This window comes from Equus przewalskii, chromosome 7 (genome assembly GCF_037783145.1).
Source record: "Equus przewalskii isolate Varuska chromosome 7, EquPr2, whole genome shotgun sequence".
Taxonomy (NCBI): domain Eukaryota; kingdom Metazoa; phylum Chordata; class Mammalia; order Perissodactyla; family Equidae; genus Equus; species Equus przewalskii.
Genome location: NC_091837.1, coordinates 7,103,628 through 7,117,198, shown reverse-complemented (window position 1 = coordinate 7,117,198; position 13,571 = coordinate 7,103,628). Strand labels below are relative to the sequence as shown.

General features: G+C 41.1%; 1 long non-coding RNA gene across 1 annotated transcript in view; it reads right to left on the bottom strand.

The window, feature by feature from the left end:
• The window catches only part of LOC139084685 (uncharacterized), a 55,800-nt gene continuing 42,229 nt past the window's right edge, over positions 1-13,571 (bottom strand). Inside the window, exon 3 of the long non-coding RNA XR_011542252.1 lies at positions 1-918. This is a non-coding gene — a long non-coding RNA (uncharacterized lncRNA). The remainder of the gene's footprint in view (positions 919-13,571) is intronic.

The window sequence follows — 13,571 nt, the reverse complement described above, 5'->3', positions numbered from 1 at the left end:
TTTTACCAGCAGAATGGGTTTATTAGAGAACAGCAAAGAGTTGCAATTGGGGACATGTGGTCTATGGTGAACCACAAGCAAGTCCAGAGAAACAGAGCAGAGGAAGTTCATTTATGAAGCTGGGAAGGGCTGTCTTAAAGGAAAAGTACTGGAAGAGACTAGGAGTTCAAGTATGCTGGCTTTTCATTGGCTGAGTTATGGCCGTCTCTCATTGGCTGAGCTGTTGCTGGGCGAGGTGGACTTTCTTCCTTCCTTCTCCTGGGGCAGTAAGCAGTATCACCTCCTCTCACAGATACGAGGTGCCACTCTTCATGTTGGAGTCTGTAGTGTAGTTGAGTGGCACGTGCGTGAGAGTTCTCTCTTCTCACCTCCTGACTTTATTTTAAATGAGGTTTCTGTTTATTAATTTTCACACTACATCTATTGAACTGTACAAAATGTGAAATATTTTAAGGACAATTTTGACAACAATAAAACTTTACATTATGAGCTGACTTTAGAAACCATCACCTCACACTGCATAAGACATTGCTTCACTCTTTATATGTGGACCAGAAATTCTGGGAGGATGATAGCTCATGAGTTAATACATGCTGCAGGACAGACTGTTACTTTTAATGCTTACCCACATATCGTTCTATATTGTTTGGATTCGTTAAATTTACACATAATTTATCATTTCTAAAACTTAGAGGGCTGGCCCAGTGGCACAGCAGTTAAGTTTGCACATTTCACTTCTCTGCGGCCCGGGGTTCGCTGGTTCAGATCCTGGTTGCGGACATGGCACCACTTGGCAAAAGTCATGCTGTGGTAGGCGTCCCACGTATAAAGTAGAGGAAGATGGGCATGGATGTTAGCTCAGGGCCAGTCTTCCTCAGCAAAAAGAGGAGAATTGGCAGTAGTTAGCTCAGGGCTAATCTTCCTCAAAAAAAAAAGAAAGAAAGATTCATAAGTCTTTTTATGATGCATATTATCCTTCAGTATTAATATGTATTCATATAACACCATTTTTAACAGCTGCATATAATTGGACATTTAACTCTTTTCTAATTTTTTATAATGATAAACATTCTGTTACTGAACCTAAAGTGAGTTTGCTCACCCGTTGCGCAGCAAGCCAATCTCTGACACCGGGTGTGGTGGAAGAAAGTAGGGATTTTATTTTTGCACAGCGCTGAGCAAGGAGAGAGGGCAGCTAATGCTCAAATCCCAAACTCCCCGAAAAGCTAAAAGGAAGGGTTTTTATTTGGGGTTTTAGGTAGGGGAGGGGGAGCATATGGCCTTGCTGGTTGGAGCTTTCCCACCAGCCTGTCTTCAGCCTTGAGACACTTGCAGAGAGAAGGGAGCCCATGACCTTGCTGGTCAGCAGCTTTCCCACCAGCCCATATCTCTTTGCGGGAGGAGATAGTCCAGGTGCTTGTCCTTGACGGTGTCTGTCTCCATGGAGGATAGTGGATTCTGGAGCCAGGAAGCCAGAGAGTAAGCAGGGAATGAGTGTTTTGGTTTTAACCCCAGATATGCTGGGTTTAATGTGGGGAAACTGATATCAGGGTCGATATCAATTCTTGTACATAAGCCCTTGTTCGTTTTTCCATTTGATTCATCTGTTAATTCATCCTAAAGGAGAAAAAGGGATTATGTATCGTTTAACAGTATCTTTGTGAGGATATTGTTCTAATATTTGAGAAGAACCTCACTTCTATAATTCCTCTCCTTGCCACTGGGCTCAGACCTGGGTCTGAAGAACACTGAGGGTTAAACAATATCCAGGCTCCATTTTAGTTGCCATAGCCTGGGCTGAGCCGTGAATGGAGCGTGGACCCTCACCCTGACCTCAGGGAACTCACAGTCTTGAGGCGAAAACAGACACAAATAATTACAAAACAATGCAATTCATCTCACAATGGAAGGGCAGTGTCAGCAGTGGCCTAGAACCTTCTGGAACTTTATGGTGCACACGAATCACCTGGGGATCATTTAAAATGCAGATCCTGATTCACTCAGTCTGGGATAAACCTGAGATTCTGCATGTCTACCAGTTCCCAAGGGACGCCAAAAGTATAGTCATTTGCAGACCATCCTTTGAGTAGCAAGAGTATAAATAGAAGATAAAAAGAGCTTTCCAGATGCCTGAGTTTTGAAAGATGAATAGGAATTTCCCAGAGAGTTAATGAGGGGAAGGGCATACCCTGGTAGAGGGGACGGCTTAGGCAAAGGTGCAGAGGCATGAAATGATATGGTTTGTCTGAAGTACCACGTTCAAAGGGTGGGGAGAAGATTTGAAAGATCTCTCCTAGGGAGCACTGGTGGCGATGGAACAGAGGAGGAAGAGACCTCAGGGTGAATCCACAGGCTGGATAAGTGACCAGATGTGAGGGGAAGTGGAGGAGGGCATGAGTGCCGGGGGAGAGGAGCCCCCACCAAAAGAGTGAGTAAGGAACCTAGTGCAGGTCTGAGGGAGAAGGTGATGAGTTCAGTTTGAGATTCATAGAGGTGGTAGTGGAGGACTAGGGAGCGGTGGGACATTAGTGGAGCAGTCTAGGGAAAGGCTGGAGCAGGAAACAGCAAGTTGTCAGTGTGTTGGGCGGTCAAAGCCATGGGCTGGGAATGGAGGATTCTCTAAGCTAGAGGGATAGTCTCTCTGTGAACCCCTGAGCCACCACTATAAAGCTGCAAACCCGTGAATGATGTTTCTCGTATTACATCTGAGAACGTGGATCATCAGGGGTCAAAACCAGGATCCCAAGGCCCCCCAAAATGATCAACGACGTCTCACAGAAAAACCTGCATGGAAATGTTTATAGCAATTTTATTTATAATTGCCCAAAACTGGAAGCAACCAAGATGTCTTTCAACTGATGAATCGATAAACAAATTATGGTACATCCATACAGTAGGCTATTATTCAGCAATATAAAGAAGTGAGCTATCAAGCCGTGAAAAGACATAGAAGAATCTTAAATGCATATTATTGAGTGAAAGAAACCAGTGTGAAAAGGCTATATATTGTATGATCCCAACTGGAAAACACAAAACTATAGAAACAGTCAAATTATCAATGGATGACAGGTGTCATATTGTGATTTATAATAAGAAATATATCTTTGGTCTTCCTCACTCTTCCTGGCACAGAGCCTAAAACCCTTGGATGGAATTTCCTAAGTGATGAGATAGATGAAAGTATCTTTTCTTATGTCAATGAGTTGGGTTTTGGAAATTCCTTAGGCAATCAAAGGATAGGGGCTTGTTGCCAGGGGAGCCAACCATGTGATCAGAGGGTTGGAACTTTCAGTCCCACCCCTGCAGCCCTTCACGGCCCCCCCCCCCCCACCGTATCCCCTACCTGCAACCTCTGAGGAGGGGAGAAGAGCTGGAGATTGAGTTTAATCACCAATGGCCAATGATTTAATCAGTCATCTATATAATGAAGCCTCCACAAAAACCCAAAAGGATGGAGTTCAGAGAGATTCTAGATTGGTGAACACATGGAGATTCAGGGGGAGTGGCAAGCCCAGAGGGCATGGAAGATCCATGGCTCTTCCCACATACCTTGTCCTGTACATCTTTTCCATCTGGCTGTTCCTGAATTATATCTTATTATAATAAACCAGTAATCTAGTAAGTAAAATGTCCTGAGTTTTGTGAGCTGCTATATGAAACTGAACCCTAGGAGGGGATCATGGGAACCTTCGATCTACAGCTGGTAGATCGGAAGCACCGCTGTCAACCTGGATATGCGACTGGCATCTGAAGTGTTGGGGCTGGGGATGGGCAGTCTTGCAGGACTGAGCCCTCAACCCGTGGGATCTGACCCTATCTCCAGGTTAATTGCTTGGTGAGTGTTGGGAAAAACACACACATTGGCTCAGGGGTTCGGGGAGAAGGATGAACAGAGAAGTACAGGGAAATTTTAGGGCAATAAAATTATTCTGGGGGCTGGCCCCGTGGCCGAGTGGTTAAGTTCATGCACTCTGCCTCAGCCTGGGGTTCACCGGTTTGGATCCTGGGCACGGACCTAGTACCACTCATCAAGCCATGCTGTGGTGGCATCCCACATGGAAGATCTAGGAGGACCTACAGCTAGGATATACAACTATGTACTGGGGGGCTTTGGGAAGTAAAAAAAACAAAAAAGAGGAAGATTGGCAACAGATGTTAGCTCAGGGCCAATCTTCCCAAAAAAATCCAAAACACTGATGAGCTTAAACTAGTTAAAAAAATCATTCTGGGAGTCCGGCCCTGGGACCAAGTGATTAAGTTTGTGCGCTCTGCTTCGGTGGCCCACGGTTTCGCAGGTTCGAATCCTGGGTGCAGACATGGCACTGCTCATCAAGCCATGCTGAGGTGGCATCCCACATGCCACAACTAGAAGGACCCACAACTAAAATCATACACCTATGTACTGGGGGGCTTTGGGGAGAAAAAGGAAAACTAAAATCTTTTTTAAAAAAATTATTCTGTATGATACTGTAATGATGGATACGATTCTTTATTGCATTTGTCAAAGCTTGTAGACTATATAGCAAAAAGTGTGAACCTTAATTTACACAAATTTTTAAAAATCATTTAGGTAGTTGGTGGATCCTAGGAAGGAATACAGACTGTGACAAGATAATTTAACTGTATGAACGTATGAATATATGAAACCACTTCACTGAAGGAATGAGGGTGCTATCTACGGAAATCTTTGGAATAAGTGGAGTCTGTAAGACTGAAGGGGAAAGGAACTGCACATAAGCACTGTACTCTAACTGATAATGTTGTTTCCTATGAGGGTGCAGGTTAACAATTCTGATTCTGTTATACACATATACTGGAATGGAACAATTTAGTAAATGGATGTCAGATAGCGGAAGCCAGGAACATTCTCACTGTGGGAATAAGAGTTTACAGATAAGCAAGGGGAGGAGGCTATCGAGTGATCCATGTGATAATGGATTAGAGTTGGATACATCATTATGAACTCATGCTCTGCTTAATATAGATATAGATGGTTACATATACAAAAATTTATAGATATGTATATATACGTGAGTTAATAAAAGCGCTTTTTTTTTTTTTGCTGTGTCAGCTGAGAGGGCCTAAAAGAAACGACACCCCAATAGCCAGGAGAATGCCTAATGGCCAGATCTTGGTTTCTAATACCATTCTCCAATAAAAGGAACCAGAGCTCCTTGGAGAAAGGGCTGATTCTAGGACTGGAGCAGAAAATATACAAGATGAGCCTGGAGCATCTTCCAGTGCCAGAGAGTAAGGAAATGCTTTAAAAGAAAATTAATGAGGATATGTCACAGAAGCCAACTGAAGGAGCTCCTAATGGTTGAAGCTGAAACAATTGAAACAAAAGAATAAATTAGTATTGGATTATGACCCAAAGTAAAAAATAAATATCTGTTAGTCCATAACAATATAAATGATTGAATAAATTAATAAAGGGGAGAAAAGAGGCAAATTTCCTATGCAGAATAGAGTGGGCTGATTAATGTTCCCCCAAAACTCATGTCCACTGGCACCTCAGAATGTGACTTTATTTGAAAATAGGGTCTTTACAAATGTAATTAGTTAAGCAAGGAAGGATTCTTCCCTTGACCCTTCAGAGGGAGCAAGACCTGCTGACACCTTGACTCAGACTTCTGGCCTCCAGAACTCTGAGAGAATAAATTTCTGTTGTTTAAAGCCACCGAGTCTGCAGTAATTTGTTACAGAAGCTCTAGGAAACTAATGCACAAAAGAATTCCAAATAATTTATGTAGATACTTCACTCTCAAGGAGGGGGAGCGAACTCTCCACCCATTAGGCATAGGCTGTGCGTATTGACTTCCTTCTGAAGTGTACAATATGGAACAAGGGAACAAAGAGTAACTTGACAGTGGAGAAACCTGACAAACGCTACCTCAGCCAGGTGATCAAGGTCAACAACAACAGTCATAAATCATATGGATAGCATGTATGCTTGATAGGATATAATGAAAATGGAGGTCTCACTGGTGTCCCTCCCAAGAACCCAGTCTTATGAGAAAAACATCAGACAAATCCAATAGTGGGGCGCTCTACAGAATACTTGACCAGTATTTCTGAAAACTGTCAAGGTCATCAACAAGAAACATGAGAAACTGTTACAGCCAAGAGGAGCCTAAGGAAAGATGACAACTAAATGTTGTGTGGTCTGCTGGATGGAATCCTGGAACAGAAAAAGGACATTAGGTGAAAACTAAGAAAATCTAAATAAACTATAGATTTTAGTTAATAAAAATTTATCAATATGGTTCATTAACTGTAAACAAATGTATCATACTAACGGAAGGTGTTAATAATAAAGAAATTGGATGTGGGGTATGTAGAAATTCTCTGTACTATCTTCTCAATTTTTCTATAAATCTAAAAGGTTCTAAAAAATGAAGTGTATTAAAAAGAAAAACATTTTAAACAACACAAAGGTGTAGAAAGTGAAGATCTTTCTCTTCTGTCCTGAAGTCCTAATCCCCACAGGTGGCCATTCATAAATTTGGTGCATATCCAAAAAAGAAAATTATTAACAGCATCTCCCGGTGATGTTCCCCAGTGGGCCGTGGCTGTCATCTCTGGCATCACCTGAAATACCAGGTACATATCAGCCTCTTTTGTCTGGATGCATGAGCAGGATGGCCCTGTCAGCCACTGGTGACCCATGCTCCTGATTCTCAGAGAGTCAGTGCTCAAGAGCCCCCTGCTAAGATGACCACCCCCCCAGACCACAGCTGATTGGGCCAGGAGTGGACATCAAATTCCAGCTGAGCCAATCAGATTCTGTCCTGGGACTTGTTTATTCCCTCAAAAGTCAGCCCTACAGCATTGAACTGGAAGGAAAACAAAAACCCCAGTGGCTGTCTGCTGCCATGTGCTGGGCAGGCAGGAAGAAACATTCAAAAGACCAGGACTCTGTGGACAGGCAGTTCCTGCCCCAGCATGTGGTGGAGGGGAGAGAATGCTGTCCCTGGCAACAAGTGCTCCCCAGCAAGGACAGCAACACGGCATTTTACAGAGCCCGTGGGCCATTTGTACACATGACAAACAATGGTTATAACTCATTTGCTTTAAAAGAAAACCAAAAGATTTCTTCACAGGGGGATTTTTCTAGAAAGTTTGATGTTGGTTGGGTTTTTATAATCAGTAATTTTAAACATGCTGGGGGAAGTTACAGTTAAAGAAACAAATCCTTGCAGCTGGCAGTGGTATTTTAAAAAAACAATAATGATTGCTTGCATCTCCTAGTTCCTAGTTGCATCTACGGGAACCAGGCTGAGCATTTGACATACACTGTCTCATTTAATCCTTCAATTGCCCCGTGAATTAAGCACCGATATTCTCATTTTACATATGAGGAAACTGAGGCTTGGAGAGTTTGTATCTTGCCCATGGTCATATAGTGTTTAACTTGAGAGCTGAGCCTTGAATCCAGGTCCATCTGATTCCAGGGTCCATTCTTTTGACCAGTTGATATCTGTCAAGTTTCGAAACAACTCTTAGGTCATGGTAGAATAGAGAACATATGCAAACATGCCTCAGTTTCCTCATGTGTAAAAAAATTCTTATGAATAATACCTACCTCATGATGATTAAGTGAAATACAGTTTGGAAGTTGCCTTCATAGTGTTTGACACATAATAGGCACTTAAGAAACCATATTCCCAGTGTTAATTAAGGATCAGATACAAGCAGCAGAAATCTCAGTTGGCCCAAACAGGAGCTGTGTGTGTTAGTGGGTATGTGTGGAGGGTGTTCTTTTGTTATCCTACTCGTTCTTATTTTTATGAGGGGATTAAAAGCATTAGGGGCTGGCCCAGTGGCACAGCGGTTAAGTGCCCATGTTCTGCTTTGGCGGCCTGGGGTTCGCCGGTTCGGATCCCGGGTGCGGACACGGCATGGCTTGGCAAGCCATGCTGTGGCAGGCATCCCACATATAAAGTAGAGGAAGATGGGCATGGTTGTTAGCTCAGGGCCAGTCTTCCTCAGCAAAAAGAGGAAGATTGGCAGCAGATGTTAGCTCAGGGCTGATCTTCCTCAAAAAAAAAAAATTGTCAGCAGGGCCATGCTCCCTCTGAAGACTCTAAGAAAAAAACCTTCCTTACTTCTTCCTAGCATCTGGTAATTCCCAGCAATCCTTGGTGTTCCTTAGCTAGTGGCAGCATAACTCCAATATCTGCCTCCGTCTTCACATGACATATTCTCCTTGAGCATCTCTGTGGGTCCAAATCTCCCTCTCCTTGTAAGGGCATCAGTCATTGGATTTAGGGTTCTCTCTAATCCAGTAGGACTTCATTTTAACTTGATTACATCTGCAAAGCCCTATTTCCAAATAAGGTCACAGTCACAAGTAGTCAAGGTTAGGACTTTAACATATCTTTTCAGGGGACACAGTGGATCCCACCACACATCCCCATTATCCATCATCCACCTGCAATAATTATCTCTATATTGTCAAACTTGTTTAATCCATGCCTCCCACCGCCTACCCTTGGCCAGTTGTTTTATTCCCCAGCTTAATTGAGGTATTTATATCTAGAATTCACCGCAGATAAGCATACGATTCAATGATTTTTTAGTAACTTTATAGAGTTATGCAAGCATCACCACAGTCAGTTTAGAATATCGTCATCATCCTAACAGGTAACCCTGTGACCATTCGTGGTCATCTCCACTCCCAACCTTAGCCCCGGGCAAACATTGACTTGCTTTCTGTCTCTATAAATATGCCTTTTCTGGGCATTTCATATAACCAGAATCATACAATATGTGACCATTTGTGTCTGGCTACTTTCACTCAGCATAACATTTTTTATGTTGTAGCTTGTATCAGGACTTCATTACTTTTTATTGCTGAATAATATTCCATTGTTAGCATATCTTGTTTACACATTCACCAATTGGTGGACATTTAGATTTTTTCCAATTTGGAGCTATTGTGTATAATGCTGCTATGAACACTCATGTGCAAATTTTTGCATAGACATATGTTTTCATTTCTGTTGTGTATGTACCTGGGAGTGAAATTGCTGGGCCACGTGGTAATTCTACATTGAATGATCACTGTTTTCCAAAGGGGTGCATTCTTTACATTCCCATCAGCAGTGTATGAGGGTTCTGATTTCTTCACATCCTCACCAACACTTGTTATTATTTGACTTTTTAATTATAGCCATTCTAGTGAGAGTGAAGCAATATCCCATGGTTTTGATTTGCATTTCCCTGATGACTAATGAATTTGAGCATCTTTTCATGTGCTTATTGACTATTTATATATCTTCTTCTTCTTCTTCTTCTTTTAATAAACAACAGACATTTATTTCTCACAGTTCTGGAGGATGGGAAGTTGAAGATCAAGGCAATGGCGTATTTGGTGTCTGGTGAGAGCCCACTTCCTGGGTCGTAGATGGCTGTCTTCTCACTGTGTCCTCACATGGCAGAAGGAGTAGACGAGCTCTCTGGTGTCTCTTTTATAAGCACGTTAGCTCCGCTCATAGCTAATGAGGGCCCCACCTTCATGACCTAAAAACCTCCCAAAGGCCCCACCTCTAAATACCATCAGATTGGAGATTAGGCTTCACTAGATGAATTTTGGAGAAACACAAAATTTTAGTCTATAGAATTCTGCCCCTTTACCCCCAAAATTCATATCTTTCTTGCATACAAAATGCATTCATTCCATCTTAGTAGCCCTTAAAGTCTTCATTCATTCCAGCAACAATTTAAAAGTCTAAAGACCAAAGTCTCATCTAATTACCATCTAAATCAGAAATGAGAGACTCAAGGTATGATTCATCCTGAAGCAAATTCCTCTCCAGTGCGAATCTGTGAAACCAGACAAGTTTTGTGCTTCCAAGATACGACAGTGGGACAGGCATAGGATAGACATTCCCATTCCTGTGGATAAATAGGGAAGAAGAAAAGGATGTCAGGTCCAAGCAAGTCCAAAACCTAGCAGGGCAACCAACATTAAATCCTAAGGCTCCAGGATAATCCTCTTTGGCTCAATGCTCTGCCTTCCAGGCCCACTGGGGTGACATCACGACCCCATGGCTCAGTGGGACATCCTTGCAGTGGCTCTCTGCTGGGGCTCCATCCCCGCCTGCACCACAGTTCTCTGCTAGGGTCCAGTGACTCTCACAGGTGGCCCTGTTTAGGCCATGGTTCCACTGGGTGCAGCCCAAGCCGGGGGCAGCGCAGCAGGGGTCCTCACCCCTGAAGCACTGGGCAGGAGCATGCTGCCTCACCTGAACCAGAGAGGTGGCCCCACCTTTTGAAAATATTCTGCCCTCCAGGCCCTCGCACTCTGGACCTGTGATAGGAGTAGTATCCCCAATGGCCTCTGAATTGCCTGAGGGTCATCCTTCCATTGTCTTGAAGAGCAGCACCTGGCTTCTGTTGAGATGGCTGATCCAAACTAATCTCTTTATCAAACGGTCACCTGGCCACACGGTTAGTGTTCTCATTTTTTGCAATGTGGATAAGCTGAGAATTTTCTGAATCTTTAACTTCAGCTTCATTTTTGCTTAACAATTCCATCTTTAAGTCTTTTCTCTCTTCTCGGATTTTACCGTAAGCAGTCAGGGGAAGCCAAGCTGCATCTTCAACACTTAGCTTAGAAATAGCTTAAACTAAATATCCAATTTCATCCCTCCCTAGAACTACCTTCCACAAAACACTGTAACACAAACACAGTTCAGCCAAGGTCTTTGCCAATTTATAACAAGGATGACCTTTCTCCAGTTTCCAATAGCACGTTCCTCATTTCCGCCTGAGACTCCAACAGAAGGACCCTTCCTATCCATATTTCTAACAACATTCTATTCATGATTACTTAGGTATTGTCTAAGAACACTGAGGCTTTCTCTGTTGCTCCTCTCTTTTCTTTCTGAGCTCTCACCAGAATTGCCCTTAACAGTCCATTCATAGCAATGTAGGCTTTTTCTAGCATGCACCTTAAAACTCTTCCAGTCTCTACCCATTACCCAGTTCCAAAGCAGCTTCCAGATTTTTCGGTATTTGTTACAGTAGCACCCCACTTCTTGGTAGCAACAAACATTTATTTCTCACAGTCCTGGAGTGTGGAAAGTCCAAGATCAAGGTATCAGTAGATTTGGTGTCTCGTGAGTTCATAGACAGCCATCTTCTCCGTGTTCTCACATGGTGTAAGGGTTGTCTATCTTTGGAGAAATGGCTAATCAAGTTCTTTGCTCATTTTTTAACTGGGTTATTAGTCTTTTCATTATTGAATTATAAAAGTTCTTTATACGTTCTACATACCAATCCCTTATCAGATACATGATTTGCAAATATTTTCTCCCATTCTGTAGGTTGTCATTTCACTTTCTTGACAGTGTCCTTCAAAGCACAAGTTTTTAATTTTAATGAAGTCCAATTTATTTATCTATATTTCTTTTGTCCCTCATGCTTTTGGTGTCATATCTAAGAGCCCATTGCCAAATCTGAGGTCATGAAGATTTAACCCTACATTTTCTTCTAAGAGTTTTATAATTTTAGCTCTTACATTTGGGTCTTTGGTCTATTTTTTCACTAATTTTTACATATGCTGTGAGGTAAGGTTCCAACTTCATTCTTTTGCATATGGCTATCCAGTTGTCCCAGCACTATTTATTGAAGGCCATTATTTTCCCATGGAATGACCTTGGCACCCTAATCAAAAATCAGTTGACCATAAACACATGGGTTTACTTCTGGATTCCCAATTCTAGTTCATTGATTTATGTGTTCTTCCTCACGCCAGTAACACACTGTCTTGATTATTATTGCTTTGTGGTAAGTTTTGAAATTGGGAAGTGTGAGTCCTCTAACTTTGTTCTTTCTTAGGATTGTTTTGGTTATTTTGCATCCTTTGCAATTCTACATGAAATCTAGAATCAGCTTGCCAGTTTCTACAAAAAAGGCAGCTGAGATTCTGATAGAGATTGTGTTGACTCTGTAAGTCAATTTGGAGCCTCTTGACACTTAACAATATTGTCTTCCAATCCATGAACATGACATCTTTTTCCACATATTTAGATCTTCCTTCATTTCTTTCAACAATGATTTGTAGTTTTCAGAGTATGTTTTACGTGTCTTTCGTTACGTGATTCCTAAGTATTTTATTCCTTCTGAAACTATTGTAAATAGAATTGTTCTCTTAATTTCATTTTAAGATTGTTCATTGTAAATGTATAGAAGTACAATCAATAATTTTGCATATTGATCTTGTATCCTGCAACCTTGCTGAAATCGTTTATTAGTACTATTAGCTTTTTTAGTGTATTCCTTTGGATTTTCTATCTACAAATGCTGTCATCTGCAAGCACAGTTTTGCTTTTCCCTTTCCAATTCAGTTCTTTTTCTTGCTTAATTTTTCTGGTTAGAACCTCTAATATAATGTTGAATAGAAGCGACAAGAGTGGACATATTGTCTTGTTGCTGATCTTAGGGGGAAAGCATTGTAGGTTTTTCATAGATATTTTTTATCAGATTGAGGAAGTTCCCTTCTGTTCCTACTTTGTGGAGTCTTTTTATCATGAAAAGGTGTTGGATTTTGTCAAATGCTTTTTCTGCATCTATTGAGATGATCATGTAGTTTTTGTTCTTTATTGTATTGATATTGTGTATTACATTAATTAAATTTTGGATGCTAAACCAATCTTGCATTCCTGGGATGAATTCCACTTGGTCTTGGTGTATAATTCTTATCATATGTTATTGGATTCTCGTCCGTTTTTTAAAATTATGCTGTCTTATTATTGAGTTGTAAGAGTTATTTCTATATTATGGATACAAGTTCTTTATCAAATATATGGTTTGAAAATATTTCTTTCCAGTCTGTAATTTGTATTTTCATCTTCTTATGTGTCTTTTACAGAACAAAAGCTTTTTGTTTGTTGAAGCCTAATTTATCATTTTTTCTTTTGTGGATCATCATTTTAGTGTCATATCTAAGAACTCTGCCTAACTCAAGATTACAAAATTTTTCTCCTGTGTTTTCTTTCAGAGGTTTTATAGTAGCACTTCTTAAATTTATGTCTGATCCATTTTCAGTTCATTTTTCTGTGCAGTGTGAGGAAGGGTATAAATTCATCCTTTTGCATACAGATATCCAGTTGTACCAGAACCATCTATTGAACCTTTTCCTTATCAATTTACCTTGACACTTTGTCAAAAATCAGTTGACCATAAATGTAAGGCTTTATTTCAGGACTCTTGATTCTGTTTCATTGATCTGTATCTAGCCTTTTGCAAGTTGGGTTTGAACTTGGGTATTGTAAGTCACCCAACTGTTCTTCATTTTCCAAATTCTTTCGTCTATTTTAGGCCCTTCCATTTCCATATGAATTTTAGGATTAGTTTGACAATTTCTACAAAAATCTTGCCAAGATTTTTACAGGGATTGTATTGAATCTATAGATCAGTTGGGGGAGAATTGCCATCTTAACAATAATAAGTCCATGAACTGAATCTCTCTCCAAATAATTAAATATTCTTAAATTTCTCTCAGCAATGTTTTATAATTTTCAGTGTACAAGTCTTGCACTCCTTTCGATAAATTTATTCCC